At 41.9% G+C, this 22,257-nt stretch overlaps 1 protein-coding gene and 1 pseudogene across 2 annotated transcripts in view; one reads left to right on the top strand and one right to left on the bottom strand.

Annotated features, from left to right (window-relative positions):
- Window positions 1-22,257, bottom strand: part of GOLM2 (golgi membrane protein 2) — a 117,405-nt gene that overhangs the window by 76,076 nt on the left and 19,072 nt on the right. The gene's annotated exons all lie outside the window — the stretch shown is intronic.
- LOC103351117 (proliferation-associated protein 2G4 pseudogene) lies at window positions 14,920-16,068 on the top strand (annotated as a pseudogene).

The following is a 22,257-nucleotide window of genomic DNA, read 5'->3' as shown; positions in this document are numbered from 1 at the left end:
CCACTTATCCCTGCTTTCTTTCAAGAGACCAGTTCAGTCTCACACCCTATATTGTTCCCCAGCCCACGTCCTGCATTTTTCTCCAAACTTGAGGAACCTATATGGAGAACCTCACCTCTGTCTACTGCTCTGGCCTCCTCCAAACCCCTAGCCCACCTAAGATATAAAATGCCCAGCCTCTGGGGTCTGGAACCTCTGCCATGGGTTCAGTCTGTGTGCACCTTGGCAGTTGGTCAACTCTGTGAATTTATTCATTTTCTTAGAATAAATTTGGTTGGCTATGAGTTCATATCCTGTCTCCTTTCTGATTTGCACTCCCTTTCCTTATGATAGGAATTCAGAGATCAAGGTAAGCCTCCTGGGAGGGATTAGATATTCAAGATGAGTAAAACTTTAAACAGGTTTAAAGGACATTTCAGAAATGTGTGATGACTCCAGAAATAGTACAGAATCAAGACACATGAGGTATAATATGAAGACCCCACAAAAGCACAGAGAAAAAGAACAGTAAGAAAAAAAGAGAAAAAGAATGGGGAAAAAGGACCATGAAAGACCCTTCAGACCCAGGAAGAGTTTATTCTTCAATTTGGGAAGCAGAGCCATCCAAATTTAAAATGAAATTTTATCCATAAACAAATAACAGATGAAAGCAGAACTCCTCTAGTTAAGCATCAGTAGGAATCTAAGGGTCCTCCTTTTACTCCCTCCAGAGTCTCAGGGCTTTGAAGAATTATATAAGGCTGGGGCTTACACGGTGGTGCAGCGGGTTGTAGCAGAGGCCTTTGTCTTTTAATTAAACCTGTTTCTTTTTTTTTATGTTTATTTATTTATTTGAAAGGCAGAGTTACAGAGAGGCAAAGAGAGAGAAAGAAGGAGAGTCAGTCTTCCATAGGTAGTACATTTTCCAAATGGCTGCAACGACTGGGGCTGAGCCAATCTGAAGCCAGGAGCCAGAAGCTTCTTCTGGGTCTCCCACATGGGTGTAGGCGTCCAAGGACCTGGGCCATCCTCTACTGCTTTCCTAAGCCATAGCAGAAAGATGGATCAGAAATGGAGCAGCTGGGACTTGAACCGGCGCCCATAAGGTTTGCCAGCACTGCAGGTGGGGGCTTTACCCACTGCACCACAGCACCGACCCCTACACTTTCTGACTTGACTAAAGCTGTGCTAGAAGCCTTCTCAAGGTCAGAAAGAGAAAAATGGAGTCATCTGTCTTGGGAATGAAATGTAGTTGTTATCTGCTCGACTATGAATGCTTCAACTGCACTTACTATCTGCTTATAAAAATAAATAAATAAATAAATAAATACATCCATCTCGGGACCAGTGCTGTGGTGCAGCAGGTAAAGCCAGGAAGAAGCTCCTGGCTCCTGGCTTCAGATCGGCACAGCTCTGGCCGTTGCAGCCATCTAGGGAGTGAACCAGCGGATGGAAGACCTCTCTCTCTGTCTCTACCTCTCTCTGTAACTCTTTCAAATAAATAAAATAAATCTTAAAAAAAAAAAAAAAATCTCCAGTTAAGTACAATCCCATGGCAGTGTCAATCCTGTGGCCACTATGTAACATTAGAATATCCAATCAAATGTATACATGAAACCATATAAGGGAGACAAAAGGCTAAAACCATATATAAGTAAAAACTCTTCTTCATTCCAGGCTCAGGATTTTGGATAAGAAATTCCACCTGGGCCTTATGCCAGCATAATAAAAGAATACTTGTTGGGGGTGGTACTGTGGTGCAGCGGGTTAAAGTACCGGCATCTCATATTGGCGCTGGTTTGAGTCCTGGCTACTCCACTTCCAATCCAGCTCCCTGCTAATGTGCCTGGGAAAGCAATGGAAGATGGTCCCAAGCCCTTGGGCCCCTGCACCCACGTGGGAGACCTGGAAGAAACTCCTGGCTCCTGGCTTTGGTTCGGCTCAGTTACAGCTGTTGCGGCCATTTGAGGTAAACCAGTGGCTGGAAGACTCTCTCTCTGTCTCTCTGTCTGTCTCTCTCTCTGTCTCTACCTTTGTAATTCTTTCAAATAAATAAAATAAATTTTATTTAAAAAAGAATTATATGAGGCTAATATTCAGTCATAAGAAAAGAATGAAATACTAGTACATAATATGACATCAAAGTATATATGCCAAGTGAAAGAAGCCAGTCATGAAAGGACACACACTATTTTATTCCATTTCTATGAAATATACAGAATAGGCAAAGCCATAGAGATGGAAAAGTAGATTAGTGGTTGCCAGGGCAGGAGGGGAAAGGGAAACAGAAGTGGCTTTTTAAAAAAGGTTTATTTAGGCCGGCGCCACGGCTCAATAGATTAATCCTCCGCCTAGCAGCGCCGGCACACTGGGTTCTAGTCTTGGTCGGGGCGCCGGATTCTGTCCTGGTTGCCCCTCTTCCAGGCCAGCTCTCTGCTGTGGCCAGGGAGTGCAGTGGAGGATGGCCCAAGTGCTTGGGCCCTCCACCCCATGGGAGACCAGGAAAAGCACCTGGCTCCTGCCTTTGGATCAGCGCGGTGCACTGGCCGCAGTGCGCCGGCCATGGCGGCCATTGGAGGGTGAACCAACGGCAAAAAGAAGACCTTTCTCTCTGTCTCTCTCTCTCACTGTCCATTCTGCCTGTCCAAAAATAAAAAAAAAAATAAAAATAAAAAAGGTTTATTTAAAGGATAGAGAGAGAGAGAGAGATCTTCTATCCACTAATTCACTCCACAAATGGCCATAATGGCCAGAGCTGGGCCAGACTGAAGCCAGGAGCTTCTTCCAGGTCTCCCACATGAACTGCAGAGGGCCCAAGGACTTGGGCCATCCTCCACCGCTCTCCCAGGCCACACCAGAGAGCTGGATTGGAAGTGGAGCCACTGGGTCTCAAACCAGCGCCCACATGGGATGCCGGCACTTCAGGCCAAGGTGTTAACCCGCTGTGCCACAGCGCCGGCCCCTCTAATAACTTCTAGTGAGCTTACGTTTATATCCTTTCCCATTTATTGTCATGACTTGATTTCTTTGTGTACTTGTTGCCCATCCAAAGAATGTAATCATCCTATAGACTTGTTTTCAAAAAGTTCACTTTATTCTGTTTCTCTTTTTGAAGATTTGTTTATTTTATTTGAAAGGCAGAGTTACACAGAGAGAGGGAGAAACAGAGAGAGAGAGTTCTTCCATCCACAGGTTCACCCCCCAAATAGTCACAATGGCTGGCGCTGGGCCAGATGGAAGCCAGGAATCATGAGCTTCTTTCGGGTCTCTACGTAGGTGGCAGGGGCCCAAGAATTTGGGCTGTATTTTTCTGCTGCTTTTCCAGGTACATTACAGGGAGCTGGATCAGAAGTAGAGCAGCCAAGACTCAAACCGGTGCCTGTGTGGGATCCCAGCGTCGCAGGTGGTAGATTAACCCACTATACCACAGTGCCCGCCCCAATTCTATATTTTTTAAGTCAGTTTTCATGATGTTATATTAGCTTCTCTGTACTCTTTTATTTTAAATCTGCTTCTGACATTGGTAGAGGTATGCTATTCTTGAATACCACCTTATGAATGGCCTCAGCTTCCCTAGATTCTCTCTTTTATATCCTCATATATCCACCAGACATAAGATCTCTCTGCCTTTCAAGTAAAAATGAAAGTAATTTTTTAAAAAAGAGAAAAATCATAGTGTGTCTAAATAAAAGCCTTTTCTTAATCTAAGCATAATAAACTTATTTCCCACCCCATCCCTTTGCCATGTGCAATGAATTTCTCACATCTCACGTACTGTTCCCTTGGCATCTCACATTCTCTATTATTCCTGTCAATATTTCCAACAGGATTCTAACAAAAAGCTTACATGCAGGGTTTAGGACTATCAGCAGGCACCAACTCCCAGTTCTTGTACACTAGTTTCATTGTGCTAGTCACTTTACCTTCCTGCACTATGCCTTTGAACAAAGGTGCCAAGGATTTAGTCACTGATCTTACAAAACCCAGCTACTAGGCCATTGAATCCAGAAGTTCTCTTCCTTCTTCAGTAATTTTATTATTTTGCTCACTTTTAGAACCTGAATACCTGCTGCTAAACTATTCAATCCTCTTTGTGATACTAAATATTATAACCATCAGACATTTCTTCAAAGCTCTTATCTAGTTCCTGAAATGATTTGATAAATAATACCTCCGACACCCAATATTGCCTTTTTAAAGAAATATGAATGTGCTATCACCTACCATTACACTCTCTTGTATTCTTGTAAAATTTAAAAACTGTGAAGCAATAACTTAATTTTGGCTTTAAACTCCTATGTTTTCTAACATCTTGGTTGTATTTATAAAAGATTTCTTTCAGTTTTATTCTTCTTAATATTTGTCCTAATTTCTTCAACTTTTTTTCCCTTTCATGTTTTTTATTAATCAATTCTGCATACAGACAGGTCTCTCTTTATCCCTCCTAAGAGAGCCTTCACATCTTCCAGTATTTCAGCATCCCATCAGCATTAACAGGAGGGTTAGCTTCCTTTCTAATTATTTTTCCTCATAGTTTAAGATTTATTTATTAATTTGAAAGGCAGAGCTACACAGAGAAAAGCAGACAGAGACACACACACACACAGAGATCCTCATAGCTTTAATTTCCTCTTATCATAATAGGAATTTGCTTATCTTCCAATGACTGTCAAAACTTCCCAGGTATTATGAAATTAATTTGAGTTCTTACTACTATATGATTGGAAAAAGAGATTATATTCACTTTGCTACATAAACCCTGTTCAACTGGCAATGCTACAGAAATACTTTCATCTTTTTTCAGACAAGTAATAGCAGATAAATCCTAAGTAGTATTATTTAATCCTTATTTTATAAGAGAATGCTCACTGTCTGGGTTCATACGTCACTTTTTGGCTACTTTCAGACCTTTCCCAAGATACTTATATTTATTTATTTATTTGACAGGCAGAGTTAGACAGTGAGAGAGAGAGAGAGAGACGGAGAGAAAGGTTTTCCTTTTTCCATTGGTTCACCCCCCAAGGGGCCACTACGGCTGGCACACTGCGCCGATCCGAAGCCAGGAGACAGGTACTTCCTCCTGGTCTCCCATGCGGGTGCAGGGCCCAAGGACTTGGGCCATCCTCCACTGCCTTCCCGGGCCACCGCAGAGAGCTGGACTGGAAGAGGAGCAACTGGGACAGACTCCAACGCCCCAACCAGGACTAGAACCGGGGTGCTGGCGCCGCAGGCGGAAGATTAGCCTAGTGAGCTGCGGCGCCGGCCCCAAGATACTTCTATTGCAAATTTCAAGAAAGATACCCAATAATTATTTCCTCTTTCAAGCTTATTTGGTGATGAAAGTTAGGCACAGATAGAAGCACAGATGAATGGATAAACAGACAAATACATTCACAAATGCAGCCTATTCTTTCCTAAGTTACATCTATGGTCAGATAGATTCCACCCAATTCAGACTTGAATATATCCTTCAAATGCCTACAGTGCTTAAGATGCCTTGCCTGACTCCAGAATCTAAGAGGAAGGGTCTCATATTCAGTCTTTTCTAAAACAAAAATACTTTTTAATTACATGCAGTTCTACTTTCAATAGGAATGCACTTTGTTTCTCTTCTATTCCCAAGGTTCATCAGAAATGGGAATTCCATGAGAACAGGAAGTGTGTTCATCATTCGCCCCTGTGTCTGGCATACTCATACACTCATAAATGCTGAATGTATGTTTGCTGAACTTCTCCCTAGACTTTTATGCTCCATATCCTTTGTCCTATAGTCTCCTACCCTGAGTTACACTTTATCTATATTTACATAATTTTAATTACTCTTTAATTTTGAACTTCCTCATTCATTTCCCTTTGTTATCACTTTTATTGCTATAGGCTTTATTTTCTCGCTCCATTTCTGTAATACTTGTCTATCGGGAATTTGGAGTCCAACTATAATGAGCTAATTATCCTTGCTCTTTCCGGCTATTTTCATGTTAATCTCTTAAAATATGCTTAATATCCTTCCTGAGAACTTTTTTCTTCTGAGGTACAGGTTATCTTTTTCTCAGCAAAAATTTTATTCTGATTTTTCATGCAGAACTTCTCGCTTATACCTAGCTACTTTATCTATTTTCCTCTATATACTTCCCCTAATACCTAAAAATTAATCTTTATTTTTCTATCAGCTCTTTCTGAAGTTCTTCTAATGCCTCCCCCATTCCACATGGCTTCTGAATTAATCTTGGCAGCTGTTACCAGCCCACTTGCTCTGCTTCTCTTTTCATCCGGAGACCCTGAAATGGTTCAGCTGTACCTGCTTCCCTTTTAATATGGCCATTCTTGGTCAATCAGCACAACTATGACCATTTATTCCAAAGGTTATATACAACTGGTGTTTTACAAATGACATTTCTGTCTCCTTTTTTTTTCCACACCAGAAATATTCTTCCTGACTCTATCTCTTCCTCAGATGGTTTCTAGAGACAATTCTATCTGCTGAACATAACTGCCAAACCTGGCTGATGGCCAGAATCACCTCAAGAGTTTTAAAAATCACGAAGAGACTTCAAAAACTTCATGAGAATTTCACATGATCTTTTTTTCCAATTTCCCACAAACTTTCTGAAGTCTCCATATATATATATATGTATATGTATATGTGCATATATATATATATATATATCCTTCCATCCCTACTTTCTAGTTTGACTCAGTACTCTGGGGACAGCCTAGGAATTTTATTTTAAAAAACTCAAGAGATTCTGAGAAATAAGCCAGTCCCAAAGGGACAAATACCATATGTTCTCCCTGATCGGTGACAACTGACTGAACACCAAAAAGGAAACCTCCTGAAGTGAAATGGACACTATGGGAAACGGTGACTTGATCAGCATAGCCCTGACTGTTAATGAACAACTTAATACATTATCCCTCTTAGTAGTTTTTTTTGTCTGTTCTACTTAATATGACTGGTTTAATTCTGTAATTAATACACAGTTATTCTTAAGTGTTAAAAATTAACTGAAATGTGATCCCTGTTAAACATAAGAGTGGGAATAAGAGTGGGAATAAGAGAGGGAAGAGATGTATAATTTGGGACATGCTCAAGCTGACTTGCCCCAAATGGTAGAGTTAGAAACATACCAGGGGATTCCAATTCAATCCCATCAAGGTGGCATGTACCAATGCCATCTCACTATTCCAAGTGATCAATTTCAGTTCACAATTGATCATAATGAAAGGACTAAGAGTCAAAGGGAGCACATAAACAAGTCTAGTACCTGCTAACACTAACCGATGGAATAAATAAAGGGGAGAGTGATCCAACATGGGAAGTGAGATACTCAGCAGACTCATAGAATGGCAGATGTCCTAAATAGCACTCTGGCCTCAGAATCAGCCCTAAAGGCATTCGGATCTGGCTGAAAAGCCCATGAGAGTATTTCAGGCATGGAAAGCCAAGACACTCTGGCAAAAGATCTCTGCGAGTGAGATCCCAGTGGAAAGAACAGGTCTTCAAAGAAGGAGGTACCTTTCTCTGAAGGGAGGAGAGAACCTCTACTTTGACTATGACCTTGTCTAAACAAGATAAAAGTCGGAGAACTCAGAGGGCTTCCATAGCCTTGGAAACTCATGACTGGAGCATAGGGAGACTACTGATGCCATAGACAGGAGTGTCAATTGGTAAAGTCAACAACAGGAGTCACTGTGCACTTACTCCTCATGTAGGATCTCTGTCCTTAATGTGCTGTACATTGAGACTTAATGCTATAATGAGTATTCAAACAGTATATTTCACTTTGTGTTTCTATGGGGGTGCAAACTGTTGAAATCTTTACTTAATGTATACTAAACTGATCCTCTGTAAAAAAAAAAAAAAAAAAAAGAAGAAGAAATTATCAATTCCCAACTTGACACTCACTGGGATTAAACATGACAATAGGTCTGATCTGATTTTATCATTATTTAAAAAAAATCATCTATTATTTTTCACTTTATGTTTCTGTGTGGGAGCAAACTGTTGAAATCCTTACTTAATGTATACTAAGCTGATCTTCTGTATATTAAGATAATCGAAAATGAATCTTGATGTGAATGGAAGGGGAGAGGGAGTGGGAAAGGGGAGGGTAGTGGGTGGGAGGGACGGTATGTGGGGGAAGCCATTGTAATCCATAAATCGTACTTTGGAAATTTATATTCATTAAATAAAAGTTTAAAAAAATAAAATTGAATAACAATTTTCAAAAAAAAAAAAAAAAAACTCAAGAGATTCTGAGAAGCAGCCAGGTTTAGTGACTATTGATTTTCAGTATGTCTTTGGCTGACATCTATACCAGCTAGATCAAAATGGAATACTATAATAGTAACTAATGGGTATTAAATACTTATTTTGTGCCAGATCCCATGCTAAGTTTTTTGACTTTTTTTTTTTTTTTTAAGACTATTTGAGAGGTAGAGTTACAGACAGTGAGAGGGAAAGACAGAGAGAAAGGTCTTCCACCCACTGGTTCACTCTCCGTATGGCCACAATGGCTCGAGCTGAGCCAACCTGAAGCCAGGAGCCAGGAGCTTCTTCTGGGTCTCCCACGTGGGTGCAAGGGCCCAAGGACTTGGGCCATAGCAGAGAGCTGGATCAGAAGAGGAGCATCCGGGACTAGAACCAGCACCCATATGGGATGCTGGCGCTGCAGGCAGAGGATTAACCTACTGTGCCACAGCGCCAGCCCCTCTGTTAAGTTCTTTACAAGTATTACCTCATTTAATCCTCACAATTGTCCTCTGAGGTAGACACAGTTGTTTTCTCCATTTCACTGTGGAAATAGATTATAGACCTAAAGGTCTAGGTCACACAGCTAAAGCAGACTGTGGATATTCTTCCAGTCACAGACTACAGTCTGTGTCTATTGATCACTGTGTATATACTAAATTTTGTAAATGACAAATGTCTCCCACTCGCCTATTCTTACATTTCACACATATTATGCAGTCAGTATCCCAAACACACCTGCAACTTCTATTTGATCTGTTAAAGAAGTATTACTCCCCTGAAGTTTTAGTATAAACTATATGTGGCTACATTTAAAAAAAAATCTATTTATTTGAAGCTCCTGGCTTTGGATCAGTGCAGCTCCAGCAATTGCAGCCAAATGGAGAGTGAACCAGTGGATGGAAGACCTCTCTCTCTCTCTCTCTGCCTCTCCTCTCTCTGTGTAACTCTGACTTTCAAATAAATAAATAAATCTTAAGAAAAAAGAAAGAGGCAGACAATGAGGGATAGAGAGAGAGAGAGAGATCTTCCATCTACTGATTCACTCCCTATAGGGCTGTAACAACTGGGGTGAGGTCAAGCTGAAACCAGGAGCCTGGAATTCCACCCAGGTCTCCCGCATGGATGGCAGGGGCCCAAGCACTTGGGCCATCATCCACTGACTTCTCATTGACATCAGCAGGGACCTGGATCTACAGCACAGCAGCCCTGACTTGAACTGGCTCTCTAATATGGCACACTATTCCCTGAGTGGTGGCTTAAGCAAAATGCTACCTCTAACCCCTTACATTTTTAAAACAGAATATACAAGGTCTTTGGTCTTGACTAATAAATAGCATAAAATTTTCTCATTCACTCACTTACCTTACTGTAAATTTTTATTTTATTGTGGTGCTCACTCATTTATAATGCATTTAGTGAGTACCAATTATGTGCTAAGCCTAGGAAAACAAAGCATTTCATTTTAGCCTGTTAAGAAGAATCACAAAGAATCACTATAAAGTTTTTTAATCATTCATCCTGGCTGGAATACTTAGAGCCAAATTCTGAATCCACCACTTGATAGCACTATTGCCTTCGCCATATTACTTCTTGAAAAAAATATTCATTTATTTATTTGAAATACAGAGTGACAGGGAGAGACAGAGAGAGAGACCTTCCATCCACTGTGGATGACCTCAACAACCCAGGCTGGGTCAGGCTGAAGCCATTCAGGTCTGCAGGGCCAAAGTATTCAGATCACCTTCCAGCGCTTTTCCAGGTACATTAGCAGGGAACCGGATCAAAAGCGGAGAAGCTGGGACTTGAACCAGAGCTCATATGTGATGACTGCATCACAGGGAGCTTAACCTGTTGAGCTACAAATGCCAGTCATAGCCCTATCACTTAATATCTCTGTGTGTCAGTTTCCTTATTTATGACATGAAAACATTATCTGATTCACAGTGTTTAATTAAAGGATTACACCTGAGATAAAGCATTTACAACACTGGCCTGCTTATTAAGTGCATAAAACGTGTGCCAGCATTTAAGATCTACCCTATTAGCAATGTTGTAAATTATATCTATAGAACTTACTATTCTTGCATAACTGAACACTCGAGTCTCCTAAACAACATTTCTCCATTTCCCCTGCCTCCAAATCATCCTTTGGCTATATACAGAGACATGGGATTGCTGGATCATAAAGTAGCTATTATTTTAACTTTGTGATGAACCTCTATACTGTTTTCAACAGTGGGTATACCAATGTACATTTCCACCAACCATGTACAAAGCTAACCTCTTTCCACATCCTCACTTTAATCTTGTTCACAATAACCATTCTTTTTTTTTTTTTTTTTTTAGATTTATTTATTTATTTGAAAGGCAGAGTTACAAAGAAGCAGAGGCAGAGACAGAGAGAAAGGTCTTCCATCTGCTGGTTCACTCCTCAAATGGCCACAATGGCCAAGCTGTATTGATCCAAAACCAGGAGTCTTGAACTTTTTCCAGGTCTCCCATGCGCTTGCAGGGGCCCAAGGACTAAGGGTCATCTTCTGCTGCTTTCCCAGGCCGTAGCCAAGAATTGGAAGTGGAGAAGCTGGGACTCAAACCTGCACCCATTTGGGATGCCAGCACTGTAGGTGGCAGCTTTAACCACTACCACATCTCATTGTGGATTTTCATTTTCATTTCCCTAATAATTAGTGATGTTGAGCATTTTTGCATACATCTGTTGATCATTTATATGACTTCTTTGGGAAAATGTGTATTTGGGTCTTTCAGGTCCTTTGTCCATTTTTTTAAAGCTTTTTTTTTTTTTTTGCTATTGAATTGTATATTTTAGATATTATCTTAAACCCTTTATCAGATACATGGTTTGCAAACATTTTCTCCCACTCTGTTGTTTTCTTTACTGTGCATAAGCTTTTCAGTTTGTGCAATCCCATTTGTCTATTTCTGGGTTTGCTGCCTGTGTTTTTGGCAACATATCAAAAAAGAATCATTACCCAGATAAAAACCTTCATGAAGGTTTTTAGCCATATTTTGTTCCAGTAGTTTTGTAGTTTCAGGTCTTATATCTTTAATCTATTTGAGTTGACTTGTATAGGCATGAGATAAGAGTCAAATTTCACTCCTCTACTTGTAAATATCCATTTTTCCCAACACCACTTTTTGAAGAAACTATCCTCTCCTCATTTTATGGCATTTATGGCACCCTTATCAAAGATCAGGTGAGTACAGATGTATGAGCTCATCAGATACTCTCTGTTGGTCTGTGTATCTGTTTTTGTGACAATACCATACTGTTTTGATTATTGTAGCTTTGTAATAAGTTTTGAAATTAGGGAAGGTGAAGCCTCCATCTTTTTTGTTCTTTTACAATACGGCTTTTGCTTTACAGGGTCCTTCTGTGATTTCATATAAATTTTAGGGTGGGTACTGTGGCATAGTAGGTTAAGCTTTTATCTGCGGTGCCGGTATCCCATATGGGTGCCAGGTCAAGTTCTGGAAGCTCCACTTCCATCCAGCTCCCAAAGATGACCCAAGTCCTTGGGCCCCTGCACCCACGTGGGAGACCAGGAAGAAGCTCCTGGAAGAAGCTTCGGTAGGGTTCAGCCAAGGTCACTGCGGCCATTTGGGGGAGTGAACCAGTGGATGGAAGACCTTTCTGTTTCTCTCTCTGTAACTCTGCCTCTCAAATAAAGAAAGATATCTTTAAAAAAAATCTCTATAAAGAATGCCATTGGGAATCTGATAGGGACTGAACCGAACTGTAAATCACAACAGATAGTATAGGCATTTAAACAATATTAATTCATCCAATTGATGAACATGGGATAGCTTTCCAGTTATCTGTGTTTCTTTTAATTGTCTTCATGAATTTTTATAATTTCCAGTGTAAAAGTCCTTCACCACTATGGTTATTTTTACTCCTAAGTGTTATATTCTTTTTTCTGTTTCTGTGAATAGGATTATTTTCTCAATTTCTTCTTCCAATAGCCTATTGTTTGTAAATAGAAATATAATTGATTTTTGTATTTTGGTTTATATCCTTTGCAACTTTATTGAACTTATTAGTTCAAGTATTTTTTTGTTTTTGCTGTTGTTACACTGAAAATTTTCTAAATCATTCATAAAATATTAAATCTGACCTGTCCTAGGGTGTGCATTTGGCACAATGATTAAGCCACCACTTGGGACACCTGTGTCCCATGCTGGAATCCCTGGGTTCAAGTCTCAGCTTTGCTTCAGATCCAGCTTCCTTTTAATGTACACCCTGGAGGCAGCAGATGACGGTTCAAGTATCTGACTCCCTGCCTCCAATGTGGGAGACACAGATTTAGTTCCTGGCTCCTGACTTCAGCCTGGCCAACCCCAGCAGTTGTGATCATTTGGGGAATAAAATCAAAAGACTCAGGATTTAGGAGTTGGTGTTATAGCACAATGGGTTAAATTGGTTTGAGTCCCAGATACTTTCTTTTTTTTTTTTAAAGGCACTATGCTTTGAGATGTTTGACTTGTAGGTAACCATACTTGCCCTATTTAATGTCACTTTGCAGACTGAAGCCTTTTTTTTTTTTTTTTTTTGACAGGCAGAGTTAGACAGTGAGAGAGAGAGAGACAGAAAGGTCTTCCTTCCGTTGGTTCACCCCCCAAGTGGCCACTACAGCCGGCGCATTGTAGCCAGCGTGCTGTGCCAATCTAAAGCCAGGAGCCAGGTGCCTCCTCCTGGTCTCCCATGCGGGTGCAGGGCCCAAGGACCTGGGCCATCCTCCACTGCCTTCCCAGGCCACAGCAGAGAGCTGGATTGGAAGAGGAGCAACCGGGACAGAATCCGGCACCCCAACCGGGACTAGAACCCATGGTGCCGGCGCCACAGGCGGAGGATTAGCCTAGTGAGCCAGGGCACCGGCCCCCAGATACTTTCAATCCAGCTCCCTGCTGATGCACTGATAAAGTAGCAGATGATGGTTCAAGAGCTTGGGGCCTCTGCCACCCATTTGGGAGACCAATAGAGTTCCTGGTTCCTGGTTTTGACCTGTCCCAGACCTGGTTGTTGCAGGCATCTGGAGAGCAAACTAGTCATGGAAGAGCTATCTCTCTCTTTCTCTCTCCCTCTCTGTCACTTTGCCTTTCAAATAAATAAATCTTTTAAAAACAACATCAGGTACTAGTCATGAGAACAGAGGCTTTTAAAGCATTAGTTTTCCAATGCTTTTAAATGCTAGCCCTATCTACCTTAAAGTTTAGTTATGATATTAAACTAACTAGCCTTTCTTTTTTTTTTTTTTTTATTTTGACAGACAGAGTGGACAGTGAGAGAGAGAGAGACAGAGAGAAAGGTCTTCCTTTGCCGTTGGTTCACCCTCCAATGGCCGCCGCGGCCGGCGCGCTGCGGCCGGCGCACTGCGCTGATCCGATGGCAGGAGCCAGGAGCCAGGTGCTTTTCCTGGTCTCCCATGGGGTGCAGGGCCCAAGCACCTGGGCCATCCTCCACTGCACTCCCTGGCCACAGCAGAGGGCTGGCCTGGAAGAGGGGCAACCGGGACAGAATCCGGCGCCCCGACCGGGACTAGAACCCGGTGTGCCGGCGCCGCTAGGCGGAGGATTAGCCTAGTGAGCCGCGGCGCCGGCCCTAACTAGCCTTTCAAATCTATTCTTCTCTATTCTTGCTGCCATTATCTTAAATTTAGATCTGTAGTTATAGCCTAAATTTCTTCAGTAGTTTATTTCCTAACTTTGACTTCAATTTCATTTCTCTACAATCATCCTCCATCTACATATGTACCTGATCACATTTTCAAAATGATTTAATATAACATTTTTCATCACCTGAAGGATTAAATAAAATTCCCTAATACAGCATCTAAGGTTTTCAAGAATCTGAGCCTAAAGAACTCAAAAATGACTCAAAACCTAAAATGGTCAATTGTTTTTTAACAAGGATGCCAAGTCTATCTGATGGGGAAAGAGAATCTCTTCAACAAACAGTACCAGGATAACTGGATATCCACGTGCAAAAGGATTAAATTAGGGGCTGGTGCTGTGGCACAGAGGATTAAAGCCTTGGCCTGAAGCGCCGGCATCCCATATGGGTGCCAGTTCTAGTCCCAGCTGCTCCTTTTCCGCTCCATCTCTGCTATGGCCTGGGATAGCAGTGGAAGATGGCCCAAGTTCCTGGGCCCCTGCACCTGTGTGGGAGACCTGGAAGAAGCTCCTGGCTCCTGGCTTCAGATCAGCACAGCTCCGGCCGTTAAGGCCATCTGGGGAGTGAACCAGCGGATGGAAGACCTCTCTCTTTGTCTCTACCTCTCTCTGTAACTCTATCTTTCGAATAAATAAAATAAATCTTTTCAAAAAATGATTAAATTAAGACTCTTTCCCTGCACCAAGGAAGAAAATTAACTCACATGGATCAAAGATCTATACTTAAAAACAAAAAAGTCTAAAACTTAGAAGAAAACAGAAAATCTTAGCCTTAAGATTTGATCAGTTTCCTACATATGACAACAAAAGTACAAAAAACTAAACAAAAAGTAGATAAAATTAAGCTTCATAAATATTAAAAAATATTGTCCCTTGCTTGCTTCCACTTTTGTTCATACCCTCCTTGCAGATGTTAGGGGTTCTGGTCACAGCCATGGCTGCGAAGCTCCCTTCCCAGCTTAAAGGAAGCAAGGTTGCAGTGGTGGTGTAGAAAGATGTCAGGTGAGGAAGAGCAGCAGGAGCAAACTATCCCCGGGGACCAATCATGACGAAGTAAAAACTTAGTGGGGGAGGCAGGTGCTATCCCAACCAGGTACTTCAATCCTTAGTGGAAGCATCCAGCTCAGGTGTATCAGTATTCAGTCTATGTAAGAAAGGTGATGCCATGATCATGGAAGAGACAGGCAAGATCAACAAAGAAAAGAAAATGAAAGGTACCGCCTTTCCTACCAACATTTCAGTAAATAACTGTGCATCACTTCTCCCTTTTGAAGAGCTACCAGGACTACATTCTCAAGGAAGGCCACTTGGTAAAAACTGACTGAGGTCCACGTGGGCAGCCTCACTGCTAATGTTGCTCAGACTTTTACAGTTGCTGTAGCTCAGGGGACTCAAGTAACAGGGCAAAAAGCACGTCATCAAGGCAGCTCTCCTTTGCGCTAAAGCTGTCCTGCGCCTAGTCAAAGTTGGAAATCAGAACACACAGGTAACAGAAGGCAGGAACAAAGTTGCCCACTCATTTAATTACACACAAAAAATGGTATGCTCTCACACTGATTGACACAGCATGTCATCTGTGGAGAATAAAACCATCATCCAGCACTCCACAGACCAGTAGAAGGGCCATGAAAAAGCTGAATTTGAGGTCCATGAAGTATATGCTGTGGGTATTTTCCTCAGCACAGGAGAGAGCAAGGCCATAGATGCAGGCCAGTGAACGACTATGTACAAATGAGACCCGTGTCTAAACAATATGGCCTGAAACTGAAAACTTCACAAGCTTCTTCAGGGAGGTGGAACAGTGTTTTGATGCCTTTGAAATAGCTTTTGAAGATGAGAAGAAGGCTGGGATGAGTGTGGTGGAATGTGCCGAACAAGAACTGTGACAACCATGTAATGTTCTCTATGAGAAAGTAGGTGAATCTGTTGCCCAGTTCCTGCTCATGCCCAGTGGTTCCACGTGGGTAACCAGGAGTCTTTGAGCCTGATCTCTACAAGACAGAGGTCCAAGATGCAGAGCTAAAGGCCCTTCTCCAGAGTTCTGCAAGTTGGAAAACTTAGGGGAAAAAAAAAAAAAAGACTCCAAGATTGCAGAGAACACCACTAGTGGGAAAACAATTGAAGACAATGAAGCTAGGGAATAAGGTGGGTCCGGTATCCCCAGCTTGCTGCTCCTGCCTTACGTCCTTCCCACTACATCCCAGGTGGTTGGTTCATCTTCGCCACTTGCAGTCACCAGCACAGCAGGATCTCCCGTGGTCCCCACCCACCCTTTTCCAAAAATCTCCATCTATGATTGACTCTGATCTTGGGAGGCCAGGCTTCCTGGCCACTAAAGACTATTTAAATTGGAAAATAATATCAGGAGTCAAAAATCCACTACCCTTAAGCCTCCTCTTTCTAGCTTTATGTACTGTTCTCTGCTTGGTCAAAGGCCTGTGACCCTACAACAGAACAGGGAGGAGGCTAAATCAGCCACCACCACTAAAACCTCAGCTGAAAATTTTTAGACCATTCTAATGTCAGCATTTTCCTCTTTTCCCATTCTCCCCAAGTATTTTGTGTGGCTTCAAAATTTAGAGGAACTACATTTCTCATAGTTTTTATTTACATGTGGCAGACTCAACTGATCCAGACTGTCTAGGCAGGCACCTACCATTTTAGGGAGCTGGAGCCCTCATTTATGAAAAGATTCTCATCAAATGGATGTACATTTGTAAACTTTTCTAGTCATTTTTGTTCTGCAGGATTTTTTTTCTTTTTTTTTGCCTTTTCCATTTGCACAAGACTGTAAGTAATCCATCTTAACCTTGTCCTTTTCAGTGGAGTCAGTAGGGTCTTTCCCTTCAATCTTACACACATACACACCTAAGCAGACTTTCAACTGTGGTTTTATTCCCTGTCTGAAATATGCTGACCTTCTTCCCTTGAAAAAAAGCAGCGGGGACCAGCATTGTGCCACAGGGGATTAAGACACTGCTTGCAATGCCAGCATCCCATGTTGGAGTGCTGGTTCTAATCCTGGCTGCTCTACTTCTGATCCAGCTCCCCACTAATGTATCTAGGAAGGCAGTGGAAGGCAGCTCAGATACTTGCCCTGCCACTCATATGGGAGACCCAGATGGAATTTCTATCTCCTGGTTTTGGCCTGCTCCAGACATGGCCATTTGGGGAGTGAACCAGTAGATGGAAGATCTCTGTCTCTCCCTCTCTCTTTGTAACTCTGCCTTTCAAATAAATAAATAAATCTTTCTAAAAGGAAAAAAAAAAAAAAGATGCCAGTTAAGACATCCATATCTTACAACAAAGGAAGTAAGTTCAATGCTTGTCCCCAGCTCAATTCCAGCTTCTTGATGGTATAGATTCTGTAAGGCAGTGGTGATGGCTCAAGTAATTGAATTCCTGCCACCCAGGTGAGAGACCTAGACTGCATTTCCAGCTTCTAGCTGTGGTTCATCTCAGTTGCAGCCTTTGTGGACATTTTGGGGAGTGAACCAGCAGAAAGGAGCTCTCTCTCTCTGTGTCTATCTGTGTGTCTCTATCTCTATGCTTCTCAAATAAATATTTTTATTTATTTATTTATTTATTTTGACAGGCAGAGTTAGACAGCGAGAGAAAGAGAGAGAGAGAAAGGTCTTCCTTTTCCATTGGTTCACCCCCCAAGTGACCGCTGCGGCTGGCACACTGCACCGATCCGAAGCCAGGAGCCAGGTGCTTCCTCCTGGTCTTCCATGCGGGTGCAAGACCCAAGGACCTGGGCCATCCTTCACTGCCTTCCCGGGCCACCGCAGAGAGCTGGACTGGAAGAGAAGCAACTGGGACAGAATTGGCACCCCAACCGGGACTAGAACCTGGGGTGCCGGCGCTGCAGGTGGAGGATTAGCCAAGTGAGCCTTGTTTTTAACAAGGAAAAACAAGAATAAAAAGATAACCCACAAAATAGGAGAAAAATTTTATAACTATGACTTGCTTTTTTTTTTTTTTTTTTTTTTTTTACAATTTTACGTATTCACTTGAAAGTCAGAGTTACAGAGAGAGGGAGAGAAAGAGATATCTTTCATCTGCTGGTTCACTCCCCAAATGGCCACAATGGCCAGGGCTAACGCCAAGAGCAAGGAGCTTCTTCTGGGTCTCCCCCATGGGTGCAGGGGCCCAAACCTTTGAGTCATCTTCCGCTGCTTTCCCAGGTGCATTAGCAGGGAGCTGGATGGGAAGTGCAAGCTCTCAAATCAGCTCTCATATGGGATGCCGGTGTCTCAGGCGGCAGCTTAAGCCACTACACCACAATGCCAACCCCAAGAAACTATTTAAGATCACATATCTCACAACAGCTTAATATCTAGACTAGATAAAGAATTTCTACTGCTCAACAGTAAGCAAAAACTCAATTTTAAAACGAACAAATGATTTGAATAAACATTTTTTCAACTAAGATAAAAATGGCCAAGAAGTACATGAGAAGATATTCAACATTATTAGTCATTAGAGAAATGCAAATGAAAACCAAGATGAGATACCAGATGGTTATTATTAGAAAACAAAACAAACAAAAAATGAAAAATATCATGTTAGGAAATATGAGCAGAATCTGAAATCTTGTGCATTACTGATGGGATATAAAATGTTGAAGCCACTATAGAAACATTTTAGTGACTCCTCAAAAAGTTAAAACAGAATATGACCCAGTAGTTCCTTCCACTTTTAGACAAACGTCTGAAAGAAGTGAAACTGGGGACTTAAGTAATTACTTGTAAACCATTGCTCATTGGAGCATTACTCACAATAACCAAAAGATGGAAACAGCTCAAGTGTCCAACAACAGGTGAATGGATATACAAAGCATGTATATGCACGTAAGGGAATATTATTTACCAAAAGGATGAATAAAGTTCTGACATATGCTACATCAATGAGCCTTGAAAATTATGTTAAGTGAAATAAGATGTACACAAAAGGAAAAATATTGTATGATTCTACTTATAAGTTATCTAGACCAGAGAGAAAACAGAAAAGAATTTACAGGGGGTGAGGGGAGGGGAACTGGGGAGTTAGCGCTTAATGAGCCGAGTTTTTGTTTAGGATGGTGAAAAAGATCTGGAAATAGTGGTGATAGTTTCACAGCATTGTAAATGTACTTAACGTCACTGAATTGTACACTTAAAAACAGCCAAAATCATAAATTTTATTATTTAAATATATTTTAAGTATATATTTATATTTACCACAAAATAAAAGTAATTAATAGTCTGGTCCCAAATAGCTTTATTTTAGCCACAATTTCCCCTACTTCTTACCACCAAGTAAAGATACCCTTACTCCATTAGAATACTAGGGTTTGATTCCTGGCTCCAGTTTCAGATTCCAACTTCCTGGGAATGCAGACACAGGAGGCAGCAGTGATGACTCAAGTAATTGGGGTCCTGCCACCCACATGGAAGACCTGAATTGAGTTTCTGGCTCCTAACTTCATGTTGTCCAGTCCCAGGCATTGTGAGCATCTGAGGAGTGAACTAGCAGATGGGAGCTCACTCTGCTTCTCTGTGTCTAAAACAACAAAAATTTTCAAAGATAAGTTTGTTTTGGTGCCAAAAATATTTGAAATCCACACATATCAGGGATCTTTACAAAATTATGCACATTGTAATAAAATTATCCATGATTTTCAAGATGTTTTACACCAAAATAAACTTTTTTAAAAATGATTTATTTTATTTACTTGAAAGAGTTACAGAGAGAGGTAGAGACAGAGACAGAGAGGTCTTCCATCCACTTTTTTTTTTTTTTTTTGACAGGCAGAGTGGACAGTGAGAGAGAGAGACAGAAAGAAAGGTCTTCCTTTGCTGTTGGTTCACCCTCCAATGCCGCCGTGGCCGGCGCGCTGCAGCCAGCGCACCGCGCTGATCCGATGGCAGGAGCCAGGTGCTTCTCCTGGTCTCCCATGGGGTGCAGGGCCCAAGTACTTGGACCATCCTCCACTGCACTCCCTGGCCACAGCAGAGAGCTGGCCTGGAAGAGGGGCAACTGGGACAGAATCCGGCGCCCCAACTGGGACTAGAACCCGGTGTGCCAGCACTGCAAGGTGGAGAATTAGCCTAGTGAGCCGCGGTGCCGGCCCCATCCACTGTTTTACTCCCCAAGTGGAGACAGAGAGGGATCTTCTATCTGCTGGTTCATTCCCCAAATGGCTACAATGGCTGGAGCTGGGCCGATCCAAAGCCAGGAGCCAGGAGCTTCTTTCGGGTCTCACATGTGGATGCAGGGGCCCAAGCATTTAGGCCATCTTCCATTGCTTTCCAAGGCCATCGGCAGAGAGTTGGAGGATGGAGAAGTGGAGTAACAGGGACTTGAACCAGTATCCAAATGGGATGCTGGTGCCACAGGCAGAGGCTTAACCTACTACACAAGCCCCTTCTCTTATTTTACTATAACTTTGGACCCACTGACCAACACCTACCAATTTCTCCCTGCCTACCACATTAGAAGTTGACAGTTAAGAGATTTATAAAATACAACCAGAAAACAAACAAAAAAAAGAGTCAACATAAATATGCAAATATAGTCATTCACTCAAAAATTATTTATAGTAGTTCCTCTTATACATTTCACTTTGTGTAGTTTCATTTACTCACAATAAACCATGGTCTGAAAATATTAAATGGAAAATTCCAGAAATAAACAATTTATAAGTTTTAAATTGAATGTTATTCTGAGTAGCATTATTAAATCTAGTACCATCTCATTCCACCCCATCTGGGACATGAATCATCCTTTCGTCCAGTGAAAACGACACTGTAAACACTACCTGCCAGTTAGTAGTTGTCTTGGTTATCATAGGTATGTATGTATAGGAAAAAACAGTATAGTTAGGATTTGGCACTTTCCATGGATTCAGGAATCCACTGGGGTCTTGGAACACATACCCTTGTTCATTGGAGGAACTATTTTACTAACTGGATATGAACCAGATATTTAATATGTATGTAGATTAACAGATATGGATTTTGGCCTCTAGAATCTTAAATATTCAAAGTAATATATCCCAGGAACTGTGAAATTACAAATATTGGAGGACATAGCCATGCCTAGTTCAAAATCAAGTTATAAAGAGACAATTATAAATAAATAATTATAGTAATATGTAAAGTGCTTTAGGCATATATAAAATTCAAGGTAAGTACAGAAGAGTCCTGGGAAGGCTATAAAGGAGGTACTGTTAGAACAAAATCTTAAAATATAATTAGGGGGCCGGCGCTGTGGTGTAGTGGGTAAAGCTGTCGCCTGCAATGCCGGCATTCCATATGGGCGTTAGTTTGAGTCCTGGCTGCTCCACTCCTGATCCAGCTCTCTGCTATGGCCTGGGAAAGCAGTTAAAAGATGGCCCAAGTGCTTGGACCCCTGCACCCACGTGGGAGACCCAGAAGAAGCTCCTGGCTCCTGGCCTCGGATTGGCTCAGCTCAGGCCGTTGCAGCCACTTAGGGAGTAAACCAGCAGATGGAAGACCTCCCTCTCTATGTCTCTAGCTCTCTCTGTAACTCTTTCAAATAAATGAAGTAAATCTTTAAAAAAAAAAAAAAGATAATTAGGAATTTGCCAGGACTGACATCATGGTATAGTGGGTTAAGCCTCCACCTGCGGCACCAGGATCCCATATGGGCACCAGTTTGTGTTCCGGCTGCTCCTCTTCTGATCCAGCTCCCTGCTGATGGCCTGGGAAAACAGTAGAAGATGGCCCTCATGATTGGGCCCCTGTACCCACATGAGAGACCTGGAAGAAGCTTCTAGCTCCTGGCTTTGGATCAACTCAGCTTCAGTCGTTGCAGCAATTTGGGAAGGGTAGCAGAAGGCTGAAGATCTTTCTCTTTGCCTCTCCCTCTGTCTGTAATGCTACCTCTCAGGTAAATAAATAAATAAATCTAAATTTTTTTTGCTGGGACCAGCACTGTGATGAAGTAGGTTATGCCTCCACCTGTGGAGCTGGCATCCCATATGGGTACCCGTTTGAGTCTCAGCTGCTCCACTTCTGATCCAGCTCCCTGCTGATGGCCTGGGAAAACAGTGAAAGATGGCACTCGTGCTTGGGCCCCTATACCCACGTGGGAGACCTAGAAGAAGCTTCTGGCTCCTGGCTTTGTATCACACCAGCTCAAGCTGTTGCAGACATTTGGTGAGTGAACCAGCCAATGGAAGACCTTTTTCTCTTTCTCCCTCTGTCTGTAACTCTGCCTCTCAAAGATACATAAATCTTAAAAAAAAATTGCCAAATATGCAAAAAAGGAAGCAAAGAAAAGTGAGTGAGAAGAGAGTTGAGAGAGAGAGACACAGAGAGATATCT

This window comes from Oryctolagus cuniculus, chromosome 12 (genome assembly GCF_964237555.1).
Source record: "Oryctolagus cuniculus chromosome 12, mOryCun1.1, whole genome shotgun sequence".
Taxonomy (NCBI): domain Eukaryota; kingdom Metazoa; phylum Chordata; class Mammalia; order Lagomorpha; family Leporidae; genus Oryctolagus; species Oryctolagus cuniculus.
This window is presented reverse-complemented; position numbering and strand designations above follow the sequence as displayed.